At 42.0% G+C, this 10,708-nt stretch overlaps 1 protein-coding gene across 1 annotated transcript in view; it reads left to right on the forward strand.

Moving 5' to 3' along the window:
- ITGA1 (integrin subunit alpha 1) overlaps positions 1-6,968 on the forward strand; it is an 83,478-nt gene extending 76,510 nt beyond the window's left edge. The window contains exon 31 of the mRNA XM_087759801.1: positions 6,622-6,968. The gene's annotated coding sequence lies outside the window, so the exon portion shown is untranslated. The remainder of the gene's footprint in view (positions 1-6,621) is intronic.
- The last annotated feature ends 3,740 nt before the right edge of the window (positions 6,969-10,708 follow it).

Below are 10,708 nucleotides of genomic sequence, written 5' to 3' on the forward strand. Positions count from 1 at the left end.
CTTGCATAATTGTAAATGATTCACATCGTCCTCCTTAAAGCCTAGTAAACATTTGTATCAAAACTTCCTAGAAGACAAAGATTACACCTTTTATATCACAGTTAATTTTTAGAAAACGTTACAAACGATGTAATTACTTAACTGTTATCTCATCAGAGAGTACTTTGATGGTGAATCACAATTCTCTAATAGCAACATCCTGTCTAGTCATAGGGGAGTGATTACCAAATGTCCTATGCTGTATATATCTGATCATTAGAGTTTGCTGGACATTTTCCATGGGAGTATTGAAATGAAAATCAGAAAAAAAGCCACTTCTATTTTTGTTTGTTTGTTTTAAATTGTTTTTCAATGGAGTTAAAAAAGAACTAGAATCACTTTCTCACAGCAAGAAGTGTAATATTATGTATAATTTGCACAAAACTGGATTATAATTCATTGCATTTATCAGAAACAGCCCCAACACACAGTTCACAGTTCAAAGGCAATAGCAGTTCATACAGTAAGTGTGGTTTCAGCCCTGTGAGAATGAAGAGTCATAAAGATTAAAACACTAAGGAAGTTTTAGTACCAACTGGCTGATACCACAGCTTAGACAGCACAACTGGATTCTGTTTAAAGAGGTGGATGATAAAGGGAGCTGTACTCAATGCAATCATGTTCTAATTACGAAGACTGAGGGCTGACACCCCAGAGATATTGGACTTTGCTCATTCAGTCAAAAAAAGGGATGAGTAAAAGACCCTCAGGCAGATTTTTCTTCTGACTCTAGTACAGAGGAGCACAGTGCTCCTTTACTGCTTTTCCCTTCTCGTGCACTTACCCTTCTGCCCTTCTCCTTTTCTCAGTGTTGTAAGTCTTCTCAGAAAGGACAGACATTCCTCAAGTGCTCACTGAATGTTGCACCTCCTAGGGATTTTCAAAGAAATGGAGAAGGACCAGAAGTATTCAAAGTGGATTGCACATGTAGATCTAGCGGGCCAGCTGTCTTGGCACATTTTGTCCATCCCCTTTGCACACTCTCTGTTCACTTCCAGCAGTGGCCATGGTGAAACCCCACTTCTCAGTTATGGTTCAACTTGATTTGGTACTGGAAGTTAATATTTATTGCAAAGCTTCATGTATCTGGTTCAGCATTACATGTGGTTGTTAAGCTTTATTCATGTTAAGGGTGCCATTGTTCTTCCTCCTGGGGTAAAGGAATAGGATCTCTCTCTCTAGTGAAAGTTTCTTTATATCATCTTCCCTTACAGAGCCTTTTCATCTTATCAGAGAGGATAAGATGAAAAACAGAGGATCTTCTCAGTTTTCTCTGAAAAGCATTTGAAGTTTTGCAATTTTGTGACAGTAGACATAGTCTGAGAAAAGTAATTAATTTTCTTTCTGTTTGGGGAACTGCATACACAAACCTTGCTGAGTAGTCTCATCTCATGGCCCAAATTAATAGCCATTAACAGCTCACTTTCTTGTTTGCCGGCTCGTAAAATCTCACTGACAAGAGCCTATTACTCTGGCCTCAGTCATTTTACACTATGCCACAACAGATGCTATTACATCTCAAAACTTCTAGGGTTCAGCTGAAACTTCCCACTACCCTGTTAGCCAGGAGAAAAAAGTTCTGGTGGTATTGGTGTTGTAGGTTTGGAGAGTCTCAGGTACCTCAGAGACTACTGAGTTGCTTTTTACCATTTATTTAAGGGATCTGCCAAAATTAATTCACAGTCTCTGGCCTCCTTTGTTTCATGAATTTCCAGTATTTGGAAAGATGTCTATAGCTCTCAGCAAACAGCCATTAGCAAGTATATTTAGAGAGCAATATGTGTCTTATACTGCTGCAACATAATTCGTCCCTTCATGCAAGGCACCTTCAGGTTTCATTCTACTTACTGAGGGCTGGCCTGTTTGCCCCCCCTAAGAGAATTTTTCTTATAGGATGAGTAAGATTTCTGCGATCTGATAAGGAACGCTTTTGTATATCCAGTCAACTAGATGACACTTGATCCTGTTACCACATCTTATCTTCCACCCACCTGTCTTGTATTTTATCTTTAACTCAAGGTTTAGTAGCTAATGGTAGATAATGTAGCAAGTGTTCAGTTGTGAATAGGTCCAATTCAGCAGTTATGTATATACCAAAAGGTATTTTTTTATATTCAGTATTATTTTTTATTAGCTTAACACATTTAAGCTGCAAACAATATAAGAAAGAAAAAAAGAAAAAAAAAAAAACAACAAAGCAGTGCATTAAGACTTAAATTCACATCACCTAATTACTTTAAAATTCCAAGTGATTCAGTGGGAATTGTTAAGGGAGTCAGGTTTGCTAAAAAATGCCTACCAAACAATTGAGCAACTTTTTCTGACAGGCAGACAAAAAGGAAGAATGGATAGGTCTTAATTCCACAAACCAGAAAACAAGTACTATGTTTTCAAAATAGAAATGGTCAAAAATGTAAATAAAGGCATATTCTGAGGAGATAGAGGTTCTCAGCTTCTCATCATGTACTTATAACTCATGTCTGAGAAGTATTTTCCAGATACCCAGTATTTTTATGAGTTCAAGTGGTTATTGGAGCTGTATCAAGGTTAATGATTTGGTAAATGGGCTGAAGTTGCTGGGGTAGCACACCAGCAGCTCTAGAGCATGAAATTATGTAGGCTGCATTAGCTGGCTTCCGTATAGGGCCTCACTTTTGGGGATCACAGGTGAATGGGAACATTTCTTCACTGGCTACTTGTATTTCCCGTTAATGCAATTTCCTCGTGACAGGCACAAGGTCTGCTCATCTGGAAAAAGAATTGATAAAAATATGTATATACTCTGTGCTTGGTAGGACATAGTTCAGTCAAAACAGCATGGAATAAGTAAATGTGTGCTGGCATGTCTAGAGCAGGAAACAGTGCTGTGCATCAGGAGCAGTACTAGAGAGTGATGCAGCTATTGCTGAGGACATGACACCCGTGATATATGCCTTTTGCAGGTTTTACTTTGAACCCTTTCTTGAATATCAATTGCATATTTATTTTAAAGAGGATAGCTTCACTTTAAATGACATGAATATTATTCCTGCAGGACTGCTCTTCAGACCAGAATACTGGCATACTTGTCTTTGCCTGCAGTGAAAAGGAGCATTAAACTACCTATGGCTGCTGTGTTTTCTCCCTAAAATCCTGACTTCCTCAATATTCAATCCCATTTAGTCCCTCCAAGGTTCATATTATCTGGTTAAGAAATCAAGTGCATGCTGATGCAGACGGACTTTCAAACGTTTTGCCATGGACCATATTGAGTCTTTGTCATCTCTATTAGCCCTTTTCTGTTCATTTTTAACACCTTTTGTAGGGAACAGGTTACTTGGTTTAAAATTTTTACTCTGGGATGGCTTGTGTAACAAGGTAGATTACTCTTGATCACCATGTAAGAAAATCAGCTTCCCAAAGTGGATTTGGATGATTCTCAGAGGGACTGAGATGCATGGGGAGGTAAAGAAGGCAACTCCATGGATTTTAAACCGATCTTCATTTTGTCTGCTTTTGGAACCCATCTGCAACTGTCTTTGTGTCTGCCTCTGTGTGTGTGTGTGTATGTTAGTTTACAGCCACACCAACTCCCTGACTGCCTCCTTACACCCTCTTACAAGTGCTAGTGCCACCACAAGAGGTGGAGTTGCGTATGCACAGCCAGGCAAAGATGAGACTGAGTCCAGACTTACCTTGGTTTAAAAGCACAAAGAGTGAGACAGAAAGAATACGTCACCTATGGCAGGCGTGATCCATTAACTGCTGTACCTTGTGACTTTTCAAGTGTGAAGACTAAGCTCAGGCACAGGCACTAAATGTGGGGCTCAGTTTGTCTTACACGGGGTGTGCATGTGTGTGTGCATGTGGGGAGGGGACTTACCGTACCATTTTACACATTACATATTACATGCTACTTCAGGTGTCTGACACACCAGTTCTGAACTATGAGGCTGCCTTTCCCTTCAAGTCAGCAGTGTAGGTATTTCTGAAACCTACATAGGAGTCTTGCTGCCTGAATTAGCTGTTCACCCTTTGCACGCAGAGACTTTCACAGTGAAGCGAGACTACAGGATATTTTCAACTGTCACTAATCTTCTGCCCTTTATGCAGATTACCAGTAGAGGAAAGCAACTATCTTGTTAATAATACAATATTAAGGTTACAGAACTGTATCTATTAAAGTTAAATCACCCATGATATTCTCAATGATGGCTTCGAATTAAATCATAGAATGAGCTGAATACTAAAAATAACCAATCCTTATACATACTAAGAAGTCTGTCTTCCTGATTATTCATTACAATTAAATCAACTGAATAGAAAACTATAAATAAATTCTGCCCAATAGCAGAAACGTACAAAAGAACCAATATTGGGTCAGACCAAAGGTCTATGTAGTACCAAGTCCTGTTTCATGTCAGCCAAAGCAGACACCACGGGAAAAGCGTAAGACCAAGGCATGTAGGCGACCAGCTTCCCACAAGCACTCTTCCAGCGTCCAGCCTTTTTGCAGCTCAAGGTCTTCATAGGCTGGGAAGGTTTCAAGGTGTTTAGAAATCCTTGGCGGATTTCTCTTCCCTGACCTTGATTGGGAACCGAGGTTAACTTTAAACATCCGCCACCCTGCAGCGCTGCAATCTGCACCTGCATGCTCCCTGGGAGAAGAATTGTCTTCTTCTGTTTGTGCTGATCTGATTATGTGGTAGCTTCATCATCCCGCCCTCACATATTGTAAAAGACAGAGTACAACTGACCCCATCGGCCTGATCCATGCCCCTTCTAGTCTATGTTTACTACAGCCTTTTAAAGGCATCTCTTTTCCAGAGCAAAGAGTCTTAATTTACTTAATTAGCCTTGGAATTGAGGCCATTCCCCACCTTCCTTATTCTGTCTCAACTTTTTCTAGCTCTACTGTAGCACTTTAAGATCATTGAACCAAAATTGCACAAAGTGTTAAAAATGTGTGGTTTGGACAGTAGCATAGTGAAGTGCTGTTTTATTCTCTACTCATTGCCTAAATAATTCCTAAAATCTCATTTGTGTATTTTTGTCCTTTTCCAGTTTAATTCTGAAACTGAATTATTACTAATGTCTAAACTACATCCTCACAGCTAATTTTAACATTTCCTTTTCAGATTTGATTTTTTTTTAAGTAGCTGATTCTTTTTTCCTTCAGTGCAGTCCTTAACGTGACATTTTTGTTACAGACATCATGTGCCTGCCAAAAATAATAACCGATACTTGGTAGCCCTTCCCTCTGACATCTTCAGACAAATCACATCAAAGGAGTGACCTGGAGCCATACACCTTGGCTCCTGTGTGTAAATTACATCACCTTTGCAAGAGCCCCTCCCAGAAATACATTAATAAAAAAACTCCTCGGTTTTGCATACCACAGAAACTCTGATTCTGTGGCCATCCCTCACAGATGACAAAAATGGAAATACCTGAATGTTTTGCTGAGAAGGTTGGCATTAATTGTAGATTTTGTCATCACATTAGAAAACTACGATAACACACATTAGATGTAAAATTCCACAATAAAACTGATTATTAAGTATGTGCTCACCAGAATATCTTTTAAAAATCAAATATTTGTTCAGGATCTTCCCTCTGCAACTGTTAATTTTTCTTGAAAATGCAAAAATTATAGTGACCTTTTTGTAGTTGAACGGATCAAGCTACTTGCTTCCCACAGTCTTTACCATGAAGAATAAAGTTTGATTGGCCCTTGCCAACAAAATAGTTTCTTCTAACGTGTAAGTAATCTATATTTGCATAGAACCAAGCCTGAAACTTTGCAAACTAGCTCAGGCAGATACAGCATTTTTGGCAAGTGTCCCTGTGATCACTGACAAGCAGACACAACAGAGTGCCATAAAACACATCATTAAACAACAAAGACATGTAGAGCAAAGGGTGTGTATCAGACCCCATTTTAAACGGCACAGATAAAGACCACTAACCAAACTGTTCTCGGAATGATTTTTTTTATCAGTGTAGGTGAACTATAATAAAGAATCATTTTTCTGAATAAGTGTAATATGTATAAAATAGCTGAAGAGAGCCAAAAAGGTGAAATACTGCACAATATAGAAAATCTTGTTTTCTATAATATGCAATATACAGTTCTGGATTATATGAAAGGGTTGTTATCAGATGCCTTATAATCTACTTATAACAGAAGTATTCATCTAAGGGAATATTGTTAAAAAACACAGTAATTCTCACAGTATTTATTCTCCTATGACCTATTCTTTGTAGTTACATACAAATGTTGGTCTGAGAAGCAACACCCTGGGAGACAGTCTTTGTGTGTGAGAAACCATTTTTCAACGTTGTGTCTGGATGAGGAAGAAAGTTTCATATCCTTAGGGTGTATTTATAATTAGAATGATGTAACTGAATCAAAGACATTGTTTCTTAGGAAACTGAGACATCTTAGTCTGCGGAGGTTATTTTAGGGTGGGGCAGAGGGGGATTCTATGTTTATTTCATCTATTAAGAAACCATTTTTCTCTATGCTGCGGATTTTTTTGTTATTGTCCTTTCATTAGTATCCATTAATTAGTTTTCTTCTTCTTCCCTGTGGAAGTACAGATTTTCCTCCTCATCCCAGAGCTGCACACATATTTATACATTCAGCGCAGACAGGAATAGAAGCGGCTAGAGCTGCTCTCCCGACCACAATTTGCCTGCTGGTCACTGGATCACACTTGGTACTGAAGCTGACGTTTCTGGCTTTGGTAGCTGCACCTCGAAGTGCCTTTGCAGGGCTTCTGTGACACCACGAAGAGGAAACCCAGGGACTGCTCTGAGAGACACATGAGTCATTCCTGGTAATCACTGGCCGAGGGCTTCAGAGGCTGGCAGTGACGTGTCCTGGGAAGTGATCACAAAGGGTGAGTCCGTGTGCAAGTTCACGCGTTAGGATGAGTAACACGTCTGTGTCTCCTAAAAGAGTAAATACATGAAAGAAACCAATATGTGAGTTGTCCAGGGACAGGTCCCTGCTGTACTTCTGTCAATGATTTTAGTGTCCTGGCAGAGCTTTCTTGTCCATAAAGAACGAATGCCCAAATAAATACCTGTTGAACAATCCCACCTGTTGACAGACTTCTTCATTTTAACTTGCAATTCAGATTCAGAATATTAAAAAGAAATAATAAACTGAGAGAACACGTGTACTTTTATAGCACTCCTGAAATAAAAGCTACAGTCTGTGTCACACCAAAAGGACCGTGACCTAGATGCTGACAAGGGGGAAGGAAGGAAGCATTTCTATTTCAATTTTCCAGGCAAACTGTCTTTTTCATTACACAATGTTAAGGCCAAGAAGTTCAAAATTATTCAGCAGAAATCATTGTTACAAAATAGAATACATCCCATATGAAAAGGTTGTGCCACAGATTTTGGTATTTACCACAACTGCGGGATGGAGAAAATGAATGTTTCTCAAACACCCTGAATACACAGTATTCAAACAGTGCTGACAAGGCTAGATAGGCTGAAAGCTGCACAGCACACAGGTGCCCTGCACTTTGCGCTTCTTTCTGATTTCTCAGCAAGTTGAAATTCTCACCTCCCTATTTTTACGGGCTTTGATTTACATTGTGTCCCTGGACATTGGCCTGGCACCTAAGCCAGCGTAGCCAGTATTTTGCACAGGCAATACATCCTCACCACCATTGCCAACTTCGGATCAGTTGTGTGGCAAGGCTCCTGGATCCTTTTGCACTCCTGCGTAGCTGAGGGCACATTCTGCAGGAATTTCATTTAAAGGAGAAGATACAGGCTCAATGTCATTAAATGTGCATTTTAACACTCGAGGAAGACAGCCACTCTACACTGTTATGTAAATCCACGTTTCAGTACGATTCTACATTTTTCTCACCCCAAAACTCGGGAAGAGGCACCCCCAACCCTCCAAAGCGTTGTCTCAGGGTACCCCGGGCTGAATGCCGGCGGCAGGTCCCGGCTCCCTCCGCAGCGCTCCTTCCAGCGCAACGCCGGGCAGCGGCCAGGCGGCCCTGCTGTCTCCTCTGGGGACTGAACCTGGGGGAGAACCGAGTGGGACAGGCGGGCTGCAGCGGCTGCAGGGAGGGGACGGCCGGGGCCCCGCCGGCGAGCACCGCGGGTGCGGGGCGGGGGCGGCGGCGGAGAGGGGGGGCAGCCTCCGGCCGCTCCGCGGCCGCGGGGCGCTGGGGGCGGGGAGGAGGAGAAAGAGGAGGAGCAGGAGGGGTATTTCGGGTCGGCGAGGAGCAGGTGGCGCTCAGTGCCGCGCTGGGAAGCGGCCAGCTCGAGAGCGGTACCGGCCCGGCTTCTGCACCGCAGCGCGCCATGGGCTCCGCGGGCGCGGCGCTGCCGCCGCTGCTCCTGGCTCTGGGTAGGTCTGTCTGTCACCCCGCGCTGGGCAGGTCCCTCTGTCTCCCCGCTCGCTCTGGGTAGGTCTCCCCGCGAACTCGGGGCGGCGGCTGCGCCCGGTGCGGAGCGGGGGGCGCGGGCTCGGCCTCCGGTTGGGGCTGCCGCCTCTCACCGCGGCGCCGGGTCCGGGCCGGGTCCGGGCCGGGCGGTGAGTGCCCGGCTGCGAGCGCCCCTGTGGTTTCTGGGCCAGAAGCGTGTGCGGCTGCGGCTGTGTGTGGCGTGCGATGCATCGGCGGCGTTTTTAAAGCAGGTTAAACCCCTAAACGCCCGGATTGGCGTGGAGTTCACCTTTCCATAAATGCAGTGTGTGTGCGCTGGGGGGGAGGGAATGGGTGCGGTTTGAGGTGTGAAATTACTGTTATATGGTGATTATGCCTTTTTAAAAGGGAAGGTGATAGTCTTCATTGTGAACGCTGTTCCTGATTTGCAAGAGTCTTCTAGGTCTGTTCCCACCCTGTTGGGCAGATGTCGCTCCTTGGAAAAGGACAGGGAAACTTGAACCTTCTCTTCCTTCTCTTGGCTGACTAAATTACCATTACATATGTTTTCCTGGGAACTATAAGCCATCATATTCACTTGCCATGAGCAAATTCCCAAGCACTTGCAGAGTTTTAATATTACTGTATACTCTCAGAAACCCTTAATTAGCAAGTCACTGAAGAAGCAGAATGAAAATGAGTTTTCACTGATGAGCTGTTCCAACTTGTTCTTTCAGTAACTATAGCGAACACTGCAGTGGAATGTGAGGCTGCAGGGTGTGAAATCAAACACAAAAATATTAACCTGTGATGCGATATGCAGTGTACAAACAACCTGGTAATTTTTTATAAAAAGAAAAATCATGGAAGTATCAAAGGGCAAAACATTGACTCTGCATTTTCTCTTAATTCATCCTTTATTCTCCTGGTTACAGTCACTGCACACCAGGACCATTAACATGCCCTGTAATTCATGGGGTCTTAGGACTTGCTAAGGTTTGTAGAGTGGTGCTGAAAGCAGAAGATGAGGACTGATGGTGAGAGGAAAATTCCCCTGGCACTGAGACTGACAGAAGTGGGATAGGTCTCCTTTGTTCAGGCACTGTCCATGATTTGTCTTCATTTATAGTTGAAAGCTGTCATAATTTTGATTTCGGATGTGTCATGACATTTGGTATTAGTGGGTGTAATTGCTGAGTTAATACTCACTTAGGCCTTTTTGATCTTGTAGAAGTAGCAGGGAAAAGAAAGTTTCAGGATGGGAGCATTTTTCCTGAGTGATCTGGAGTCCCGCTGTGGTGGTACTGATGTAGCTCTTTCATAATCATTTTCAAATTGATTGAATTCTCTTGAACTCTTTTACTTTCAAAGGCAGCATTCTTGAATTTAATTGGGCTAGCTTAGCTGAATTAGTCAATACTTCAGGAAAATATTCCAAGTTTATTTTAAACTTGATTTTATGTTGGTATATGAATTATCAGCTATATTAAATGGACCACATAGCGGTGTTGCTTTGTTGTGTCTCCAAATGCAACTGAAAATAATGCAACAGTTAGTAAAGATTATTAATTGTTGGTATGTACTTTTGTGTTTGGAAAGTAGTTAAGACTTTGTAGGTGCTACAGGAAGAAAGGAATAGAAATGCCACAGAACTGCCATTTTGATAATATGACTTTGCTAGCAACCCTGTTACTCGTTGACCAAAAAGTATATAGCACACGGAAGTAGATTATGTTAAGAGGAATAACAATAAGTGAAGGACTTAATAGAGCAACCTGTACAACAAAGCCTGATGCTTTCTGTTTTAACACACTGCTCTTAGCTGCTTATAGGTTTGCCCCATCTAGTTCTTTAAATTTACATTTTAAGCACACAGTTTTTTCCTTAGCTTGTTCTTAAAAATCACGGCCAAAATAGCCCAGCTCTTTCTGAGAGTGAGGCCAGTGGAAAATACAGTAGCTTTCCTGGGCTCAATTCTGGTAACATTTTCTTTGGAAAGCGCTAGTGTCCTCATGCTTCAGAGGAGATATTTGAAATTTGGCAGGAAGGTGGTATCTGCATCATCTTGAAAATCTACGTAAATTTGGCAAAAGTAACGAATCTTTGGAAAACTGCATTCCTCTGGAAAGAAATCTATTTTTATCAGCTTGATTCTAACATAAATTCTGTCCATCCTTGGTGTGAAGCTCAGTCAGACTTCCTTTGCTATTGGAGTTGTAGTGGGGTGTAGCTGTTTCTGTGTGAGGTCTAGGTCTACACCTGAAAACATAGAAACTCTCTCTTGC

The sequence above is a fragment of the Nipponia nippon genome, unplaced genomic scaffold (assembly GCF_047370975.1).
Source record: "Nipponia nippon isolate SJK-2023a ecotype South Korea unplaced genomic scaffold, ASM4737097v1 scaffold_20, whole genome shotgun sequence".
NCBI lineage: Eukaryota > Metazoa > Chordata > Aves > Pelecaniformes > Threskiornithidae > Nipponia > Nipponia nippon.